This window comes from Lepus europaeus, chromosome 22, assembly GCF_033115175.1.
Source record: "Lepus europaeus isolate LE1 chromosome 22, mLepTim1.pri, whole genome shotgun sequence".
In the NCBI taxonomy this organism is placed as follows: Eukaryota; Metazoa; Chordata; class Mammalia; order Lagomorpha; family Leporidae; genus Lepus; species Lepus europaeus.
The window spans coordinates 36,123,745-36,134,255 of NC_084848.1; positions in this window are offsets into that span (position 1 = coordinate 36,123,745).

Sequence of the window (10,511 nt, forward strand, 5' to 3'; positions counted from 1 at the left end):
GGAGCAGCCGGGACTCAAACCAGCACCCACATGGAGTACCAGCACTGCAGACAGTGGCTTAACCTGCTATGCCACAATGCCAGCCTCAGTCAACTTTTTTTTTTTTAATAACCAGTAGGAGTGCTTACTAGAATATAGCAAATACATATACCAGTAACATAGTTGTTTATTATCCTAACTACTATGCACCGTACATAATTGTGTGCTGTATTTTTATACAGTTGGCAGTGCAGAAGGTCTGGTAACCAGCACCACTGTAGACACAGGAGTAGTATGTTGTGCCACCACCTTACAGTGGCTACAACACCACAAGGCAATGGAAATCTTTCAGCATCGTTACAATCTGATGGGGCCTCCACATACACACACCCCAGGTGGCTTCGCAATCACTACACCAAACACTGACCCTAGATCAGCGATTTTTGTTTGTTTGTTCTTTGTGGGTTCCATTAGCAAAGTTCCAGTGCACGTTAGGAGATTCATCCTGGTGTTAACAAAACAAATCCTTTCTGGGTCCTTTTTACAAAAGCTTTGAACAAATGCCTTTGGTTTTTCTGACCAAGGAGTCAAAATAATTCAGACTTCAAGTAAGGCATAGGCTAAACACAGACCAGCACTGGCCATCTATCTCATCTGCGGCATACCTCCACAGCCCTAAGTCCTCAGGGGTACTGAACGCCATTTGGAGGGTAACTCAGAGCTTGGCATTATTATCAGGGGCTGCCCAGCCAAGCACACTGTGTAGAGCAGGAGCTAAGCAAACAGCCTCTTCAGTCTTCCATCCGCCCCAGGGTGTTTACATTGGGTAGTACCTCCTGGCAAAGGTACAGCAATCTTCATGACTTGTTGCCAGATGCTTCTAGAAGGGAATGCCCCGTGCAGTCTGTCAACATGACAGGATGGAGATATAAACAGTCACAAGGTTGAGTCCCACAGTGTTTATGACGTCTCAGTCCATTCAGGCTGCTATAACATACACCAGGAAGCGGGTGGCTTCTAAGCAATAGGCAGGTATTCCTCACAGCTCTGGAGGCCGGGGAATCAAGATCAAGGTGCTGGTGGATTCAGTGGCTGGCGAGGGCCGTTTCCCCCTGGGCAGTGTCTCCTCATTGCATCCTCACACGGCAGAAGGCGCCAGTGAGCTTCCTCCGGCTGATTTCATAAGCACACTAATCCTCTTCGCAAGGGCAAGTGAACTCATGACCCCATCACCTCCCTGATCCCTAGGTCCTAATGCCATTGCCTAGGAGTTCAACATTTGCATGTTGGGAGGACACAACATTGTGCACCCACCGTGGTAGGTACAGGGATACGACCAAGAATACAACAGTCAACACTGGCCTCATAAAACGTCTGTTCTAGTGCAGGCACGAGTCAGTAAGCAAACACCAAATAACAACTGATGGCAACAAAGGCTGCCTACCTTAGACAACGAGGTCAGAAGCCTTCTCCCAGCAGTGGAAGGTGAGCTGGACACTTCCACAGCCAGGGAGGCCAGGGCCTGGCCAGGGTGCTGGGGTGGGGGGACTGAAAAGCCTGAAGACGGTGCTGGGAAGGAGGTCATGGAAGGCCAGGGCTGGCTGGGGATGATGATGAGGGCTGATGCCGGGAGAGCTGCGGTCAGACCCGTGGGCAGAGGCTGAATCGCACCGGCCTCCCATGCCGGGTAAGAAGTGGGACTTGTGGTCACCGAAGCTTCAGCACAGAGGGTCGTGGTCTGATTTACCTTTGTAAGTGATCACTCCAGCTGAGCAGAGAAAGGAACAGCATGAGGCGACTGGGAGCAGGAACCCAACTTTTTATGAGTTCAGATGCCTACTGTGCGCCAGGCCCTTTGAGGAAGGTAAGACAGAGAAGGGAAGGATAAACAAACAGTGTGAGCTCTGCTGTGGAGACCACGCCAAGGGACTTGATGATGGTGGGAAGGAGGTACTCTGCTGAGAGAGAAGAGAAGATTTAACTCCATGATTTCAGGTTTGGTAACTGGGTGGGCAGTGGCACCATGTATGGGAGAAGGGAAGATTGGAGGAAGTCTGAGATGCCCCAACATCACCCGTAAGTAGATGCTGGGTGCATTGGATGATGGAAAGCCATGGACAAATAAATGACAATGGACCTGAATAGCTAGGAGAGAGAACTGAGCCCCAAGGACTTCCAGCAACCAGTCAAGTTAAGGAAGAATCTGCAAGTGGGCAGTGGGATGGGAATAAAATCACTGAATGCATGGATAAAACCAGCAAGATACAGGGGGGCCTGACAGGCAGCCTCGCAGTGGGGAGAGAAGTGAGAACAGAGAGTCACAAAACTGACCACTGAGGCAAAGTACTAGGTGCAGTGGAACAGTAGGTGAGCACCTAGCCCAGCCTTGGAGGGTCCAGGAGGCCTTCCTTGGCAGTGATGCATAAGCCCCAAAGGAGAAGAAGAAAATGGAAGTGAGCGGGAATAGTTGGGGGGTGAGGATGAGACTCAGAGCAGAGGGAGGAGTATGTGGAAATCCTTGGAGGTCTTTGGTGGGGGAGATAAGACATTCTGCATGGCTGGAGCTGGAGAGCAGGAAGTGAAAGATGAGACTGACAGAGGAGCTGAGTCACGAAGAGCTTTATGTGTCAAGCTGTAGAGCCCAGGCTGAGCCCGAGTTCACGGGGCGAGGCTGGGATGCTGACTCACGGGAGGGAAGGTGCTCCATTCTCCACAGGTTCTTCTGGCTGCAGAGTGGAGAAGGGCAGGACGGGGGTGAGACTGGAATTGGGGGACTCACGGAGGCTGTCGCCCAGGTGAGAGACGGTGGACGCCCAGATGACACAGGACTCGCCATGGGGACTAAGATCTCGAAAGGCCTGGAACATGCCAGACCTGCTGATTGACTAAAGGAGAGATCAGCGGGTGAGGGAGGCAAGTGGGGTGTAAGAAGGCCGATAAAAACCATGCAGGTTTCCCACACTGAATTTCGGTCCAGCTCAGGGACGCGAGTCAGACAGATAGTGACAAACATAGTAGCTTCATTGGTGATAAGGCTGAATTGGAGAGCAAGGTTTGGCCTGTGTGACCTTGATATTTCTTGAATGAACCTCACCTACCCAGGCACGGCAAAGCTGGGTCCCCACAGTGCTCTCCAGAAAAGGAGAGAGTGGATTGAATGGAGGATTAAATAGCTGAGGGAGAACGGGCTGATCCATGGGGCAACCCATTTCTCCTTTAAACTCACCAAGCTGATGAAGGAGTTTGAGAAATGCCACCGCAAATATGCCACTTTTGTGTGCCAGTGACTCATAACTGTGGTCACTTGGGAAAGAGCAGAGAGGCATGGCAGGACTTTCTCTGAACTTCTCTTCTCTGCCCAAAGACAGCTCCACCCCCAAGGAATCAGTAGTCACGGTCACCTCCCCAAGGAATCTCATGAAACTCACATGGCAGAGAGAGGACCCCAGGACAGCGCCACGCCCACACAGACTTTGTCACATTGCTTTGAGGGCCGCCAATTCATCTTTTCTGGAAACCTTTGACTGTCCCCTAAGTTACCTGCTTCCCCACCCCACCCCCACCCTAGGAAGAGGCTGTACAAGCTTCCAGATCTCACTGGGGGTTGAGGAGTCCCTCTTCTTTCCCGTCATGCCCCTGTGCCTGTAACAAATGTGCACATTTTTTCTCCCGTCAACTGTCAGCTTATTTGGAAGACTCCCTTGCTGCACCCTCAGAGGGCAGAGCACAGACTCGGCTCTGCAAGGGGAATGCAGGAGGGGGCAGAGATACCACGAGGATTCCTCCAAGGCTTGTCCCTCCCTGTTGCGTGCATTGCGAGTCCCCTAACTTCTCTGAAAAGGTGAGAAGCAGAGGGTTCCTCCTTAGAGCTATTCCTCTTGGTCATCCAGACGCAGCTGCTCTGAGCCCTTGGGCTAGCCTCCGACCGTGGGCCTCTCCACAGAGCCCCTCTCCCAGTTCCGGTCACCATCCTGTCCTCCAAGCGTGGCAACAGAGTGTCAATGGTACTCAACAATCTCTTGTCGTGTCCTTAAAACCTGCCCATAGATTGGTAAGCAATCTCTTTATGAAAAACTCCTCCAGCGCTCCTACTCTGAGTGTGCCAGCTGGTTCCTGTGCGGACCCCGATGGTTACACCCGCTCTCCCAATAAGGAGAAAGCAACCGAAGAAGGAGAAAGTGAACACAACTTGACGTGAAAAAAGGATAGACTGTCTTCTGTGCTTGAGAAGGATAACAGGCTTGTGGAGATAGTGGTTGTCTTTTAATAGCTCTCCTCCGGGCGAGGAATGATGCTGCTTACTGAAAAAGGAAAAGCAAAAAGCATCCCCACCCCTGAGCAAAAGACACTTGCTATGAATAAGACTATTCATACGGATGTGCTTATTCTCAAAGGAGCTGCTCGTACTCCAAACACTGTAGTGAAACCGACTTTTTCCTCACTCATCCGTAAGCCTTGAGTATTGAGTTGCCTGTGGAATAACCCAAGTAGATGCGCGCAGAAACAATCGCACGTAACAATCTAGAGTCAGAGATTCGGTCTCCGTCACAGCGGTGAGCGTCGGTGCTGCAGGAAGTGGAAGATCCCAGCACGCGGAGATGGGAAGAGAAGAGGCCGGGGCGCCACGCACAGAGCCCATGGAACTCCCACACTGATGTGCCCGTGCAACTAGAGGAGGCCCAGACAGGGAGCAGCAAGGAAGCAGGAGGAAGGCATGAGAGTTCTTGGTCTTCAAGAAAGAGGTGTGCGGGCCAGCGCCAGTGCTGTGGCCCAAGTGCTTGGGCCCCTGCACCCACGTGGGAGACCCAGAAGAAGCGCCTGGCTCCTGGCTTTGGATCGGCCCAACTCCAGCCATTGTAGCCATTAGGGGAGTGATCCAGCGGATGGAAGATCTCTCCCTCTCTCTCTGTAACTCTGCCTTTCAAGTAAATAAATACATCTGAAAAAAGAAAAAAGGAAAGAAAGAGGTGTGACCAACAGTGTAGAAAGCCACTGCCAGGTCAACTAAGATCAGGGCCTTGGATTTGCAATAAAGAGGTCGCTGATGGCCTGGAAAAGACTGATATTAGCCAAGGGGTAGGGTTGGAGCCAAATTCTAAAACCTAATGTCCATCTGAACATTGCTATCAAGCTCATCTGACTTAGTAGGTTTGGGGTGGAGCCTGAAGTTTTGCATTTCTTTTTTTTTTTTTTTTTTTAAGATTTACTTTTTTTTTCATTTAGACGCCACAGTTATAGAGAGAGAGAGATCTTCCATCCTCTGTTGTACAGCCACAACAGCCAAGTCATGAGCTTCTTTCGGGTCTCCCACATAGGTGCAGGGGCCCAAACACTTGGGCCATCTTCTGCTGCTTTCCCAAGCACATTAGCAGGGAGCTGGATCTTGAAAGTGGGGCAGCTGGGACTCGAACCAGTGCCCAGGTGGGATGCTAGTGTTGCAGGCAGCTGCTTTACCTGCTGAGCCACAATGCCAGCCCCAAAGGTTTACCTTTCTAATCTTTCTGGTGATATGTTTACTTCTGCACCACCCTGAAAATAGCAAGGGGTTGACAAGGGCTTAACAAGTCCCCATAGGCCTTCACCAGACTCCAAAGCATTTTCACTGGAGACGAAAATGAATTCTAAGGGCACTAGATTGTTATTCACATCAGAGAAGCACAAAGATGGAAAATTGAAGGAAATCTCTGTTCTCCTATGCCTCCTTCCTTCCAGCATTTGTGACTTGCTCATGCAAGTCTTGCACCAGAGAGCATGTCCTGGGGTAACGTTTGGCCCAGCGGGTAAGACACAGTCTGGGACATCACATCTCATATTGGACTGCCTACGGTTGAGTCCCGTCTCAATTCCAAACTCAGCTTCCTGCTGATTTGCACCCTGGGAGACAGCAGACAGTGGCTTAAATGCATGGGTTCCTCCACCCACATGAGAGATGAGATTGTGTCATAGGCTCCTTGGCTATGGCGTGACCCAGCCCTGGCTGTTGTGGGCATTTGGACAGTGAACCAGCAGATGGAATCTCTCTCTCTCTCTCTCTTTCTCTCTCTCTCTCTCCTCCCCCTTTCAAATAAAATGAAAATAGATTTAAAAATTTTTAAAGATTTATTTATTTATTTGGAAGGCATAGTTACGGAGAGGCAGAGCCAGAGAGAGAGAAGAGAAAGAATCTTCCATCCGCTGCTTCACTCCCCAAATAGTCACAATGGCCGGAGCTGAGCTGATCCAAAGCCAGAAGCCAGGAGCTTCTTCCAGGTCTCCCACAGGGGTGCAGGGGCCCTAGGACTTGGGCCATCTTCTACTGCTTTCCCAGGCCATAGCAGAGAGCTGGGTAGCAAGTGGAGCAGCCAGGACTTGAACCGGCGCCCATATGGGATACCGGCACTGCAGGTGGTGGCTTTACCCACTACACCAGCCCCAAGACTGTTTCCATAGAGGAGGAAGGTCCTGGAAGGGGAATTGTTACCTGCTATGCTACAGTGCCGGCCCTGATAAAGTTTGTTAAAAATCCAAAATTTCTCCCTTTTTTTAGTGGGAGAAATAAATAAATAAATAACAAATAAATTAAAAAAAATTTTAAAGGGCATTTCTTTCTTTTTTTAAAAGATTTATTTTATTTATTTGGAAGAGTTACAGTAGAGAGAGAGGTAGAGACAGAAACAGAGAGGTCTTCCATTCAATGGTTCATTCCCCAAATGGCCAAAATGGTCAGAGCTGAGCCGATCTGAAGCCAGGAGCCAGGAACTTCTTCTGGATCTCCCATGTGGGTGCAGGGGCCCAAGGACTTGGGCCATCTTCTACTGCTTTTCCAGGCCATAGCAGAGAACTGGATCAAAAGTGGAGCAGCTGGGACTCGAACTGGCGCCCATATGGGATGCTGGCCACTGCAGGCTAAAGCTTTAACCTGCTGGGTCACAGCACTGGCCCCAAAAGGCAATTCTTAAATTCCAAATTTGTGAGAATTTCCTAGTTATCTTATTATTTCTTCTTTAATTGCATTAGGTCCAAGCACATGCTGTAATATCATAGTCCCTTGAAACTTGGTGATACTTGCTCAACACATCATCCATTTGGATAATCCATGAGTTCTTGGAAATACATATTCTACAGTTGCTGGGTACAATGTTTTGTCTATTAGGTCATATTTATTAACTGAGTTGACAGGTTTTCATATATTAGCAATCACCAAAAAGGCAAGTATTGGAATCTCCTGTCCGAGGACAAGTGTATGGCACAGCGGTTAAGACGCTGATTGGGATGCCGGCGTTCCATATCTAAATACCTGGGTTTGAGTCTGGACTCTTCTCCCAGTTCCAGCTTCCTGCTAGTGCACACTCTAGGAGGCAGCACACGATGGCTCAAACACTTGGGTCCCAGCTACCCACATGAGAGATCTGGGTGGAGTTCCAGGCTCCTAACTTTGGCCTGGCCTGGCCCAGCCTTGGCAGTGTGGGCATTTGAGGAGTGAACCAAAGGATGGGACATGTGCCTCTCTCTCTTTCTCTGCCTCTCCAATAAACAAATAAAAAATTGGGGGGAAAATCACCCCTCCAATCTCTCTACTTGGGATGCCTTTCCTGCTCACCTCGGCCTACTTCCCAGGCCTCCACCCAACAACCTGACCTGGTGCCTGCAGATCCAGCCCTTGCCCTAATGGTGCTGACTGGCTGGGAAAACTCACCCCCCACCAGTGTCCTGCGTCCATCCTCGCAGCTCATAACAGCATCCACAGCCTGGACAATTAGCTGAACACTTACAGAGTCTGTCTTCATGGCCTTGCGTCCAGGAGTTACTCTTCTGTCCCCCTGTGAGCAAAGGCGGTTTTACTTCTCTTTTATAATACTTTTATTGAAATATAATTATTGACACACCGTAAAAGTCACTCTTTGAAAGTTCAATTCAGTGGAAGATTGTCTTATTTGTCTTGGCATCCTCTGTAGCAGTGATGCACATCAGAATGGTCTGAAGAGCTTTAAAAATTATTGTTGCCTAGTTCTCACCTGTGCAGGCTCTGGTTTAATTGGTTTGGGGTTCGGCCCCAGGCACTGGAATTCCTTAAACTCTAGAAAAGGAAGAGAGAGGAAGAGAGAGAGAAAGAGAGAGAATCTTTCATCGGCTGTTTGCTTTCCAAATGATTGCTAGGGCTGGGTTAGGCTGAAGCTAGGAGACTGGAACTCCATCTGGGTCTCCTACATGGGAGCAGGGGCCCAAGCACTCAGGCCATCTTCCTCTTCTCTCCCAGGTGCATTAGCAGGGAACTGGATTGGAAGTGGAGCAGCTGGGACTCGAACCAGCGCTCATATGGGATGGTGGCATAGCAGGCAGTGGCTGCTCCAGTGCTGCGCTCCAGGGGTGATTTTTAATTTGTGCCCAGAATTGTTCTAATGTTTTTCACTTTGCAGACACCCATGAACTGTGGGCTGTAATAATCAAACCCTAACTTCTAGTATCTTGTTAGTTAGCTCACCCAAGAGCTACCCATGCCTATTTTCCTCAGAACCCATTAGCCAGCAGCTCTTACCATATGAGGGTCTGCTTGTGTCTGTCTGCCCAAGTTCACATGAAAGGAACACAACCAGACAAAAGCACTTAGAAAAACTCAGTTCATCTGCAAAGATGTGCAGACTTTGGGACCCAGCTCTTTGGCATAGTTGGCTTAGCCTCCGCCAGCAGCGCCAGCATCCCATATGGGTGCCGGTTTGGGTCCCAGCTGCTCCACCTCCGATCCAACTCCCTGCTGATGGCCTGGGAAGGCACTGGAAGATGGCCCAAGTGTTTGGGCCCCTGCACCCACCTGGGAGACCAGAAGCAGCTCCGGGCTGCTGGTGTCTGATCGGCTCAGCTCTGCCATTGCGACCATTTTGGGAGTGAATCCGTGGATGGAAGACCTCTCACTCTGTCTCTCCCTATTAGTAAAATGGCGCAGTCTTATCTACGGCACGATCTATACCCCAGACACAATTCTAGGCTCTAGCCCTCCACGCCATGGCTGGAAGCCAGGTGACACTGTGGCCCAACCACCGGTGTCAGCTCCACCCCCATCCTAATGGGATTTGCTGCTCCTACTTCCCGGCCCACCGCCCTCCCCCCAGCAAAGTTTTAAGTGGACCTGTTCGTGAACACGTGGCTCTTTCTCACTGTCTCTTGTTCTCTCTCTCTTTTCCTTCTTCTCCCTTTCCCTCCGGTCTGTGGGGTTTACCCCACCAATAAACCCTTCCCCTTACTCCGGTGTTTGGTGTGTTGTGGCAGCCTCTCTGTAACTCTGCCTCTCAAATAAAGAAAAATAAATCTTAATAAAAAAAGATGTGCAGACTTCAGCAGCAGTAAGAACTACTTAGAGGGACAGAATGGAAAGAGGCGTTCAGGCACATCCACGTCCAATCTCTTCAGCACGGATGCCACAAAGGTGGTGTGTCCTGTCTCCGGATTCCTGCTCTTACAAGTCAGGGGTAAAATGGTTCCTCCTGCGGACAGCCGGAAGTCGGGGGAAAAGTCCAAGATTTCACTTATTGTGGAGAACAGACGTAAGAAAGCAGTTGGGTGACTCGGTTTATCTCAGGGCGGAAAATGTCCTTGCTGCTGTTGTTTTTCCTTCCTGTGTGCCCTCTGACATGGCAGCCGCGCAGCGTGGACTTCTGCTCGCCCAGCTGGGCGGTGCATGACTGCAGGGACACTGTGGCATCCCCTTGGGCACCTGTTAGGCGCTCAGCGCTCCCTGGAGAGGCAGGTCTGTACAAATGATTTCAAGCGGGGAGGCGGCTGCGCCAGTTTCTGCAATTCCCAGCCGCGGTGCTGCGGCCGGGGCACTCTGCAGACCGCCGGTGCGAGGCCGGGCCGGAAGGCGCTTTCACTTCCAGGTACCCCGGCTGCCGGGGGTGGGTGGGCTCCGTGGTCCTGGGAGCCTCACGTGCGCCGTGCGCACCGACACTGCCCGCTGAAGGAACGCAAGCCTCTGCGGCTGCGAGAGCCCTCGGCGAGGGCGGTCGCGGTGCCCGTCACACCACCCCACACCTGCCATCACCACCTCCACGGTCCCGGGGCTCCGCGTGGGCAGCCCGAGCCGCGCCCCCTGGTCTGCCGGCAGGTTACGCCCCAGGGCGCAAAGCGGCGCGACTCCGGCATCCAGGAGACAAAACCAACTGCACCACAGAGAGGCAGCGCTGTGTATGCGGCCGGCTTCTCCCCCAGGGCCTCCACCCTGTCCCCCGGGCCCGGCGCCCGGAGCGCAGACGGTGCCCAGCTCCGGAGCCCTAGCTCCCTCCACGTGTCCTGTCTTCCCAGCAGCCTCCTCTGCCGCCTCGGGAGGAAAACCTCCTGACAACTCGCGGTCTGCGGACTACGTCTCCCAGAAGGCGCCGCGCCGCCTCTCTCTCCGCCCTCCTCCGCGGGACACGCAGGCGCCCTGAGCCCCGTCCGCAAGCCGGCCTGGCGTCGACGGGCTGCAGTGCTTCCTGGGATTTGTAGTTCTTTGGGCTCTCGCCGGGCCGTCAGTCCCAAGGACGAGAACTACAAGACTCGGCTGCCCCAGCGTGCCGAGT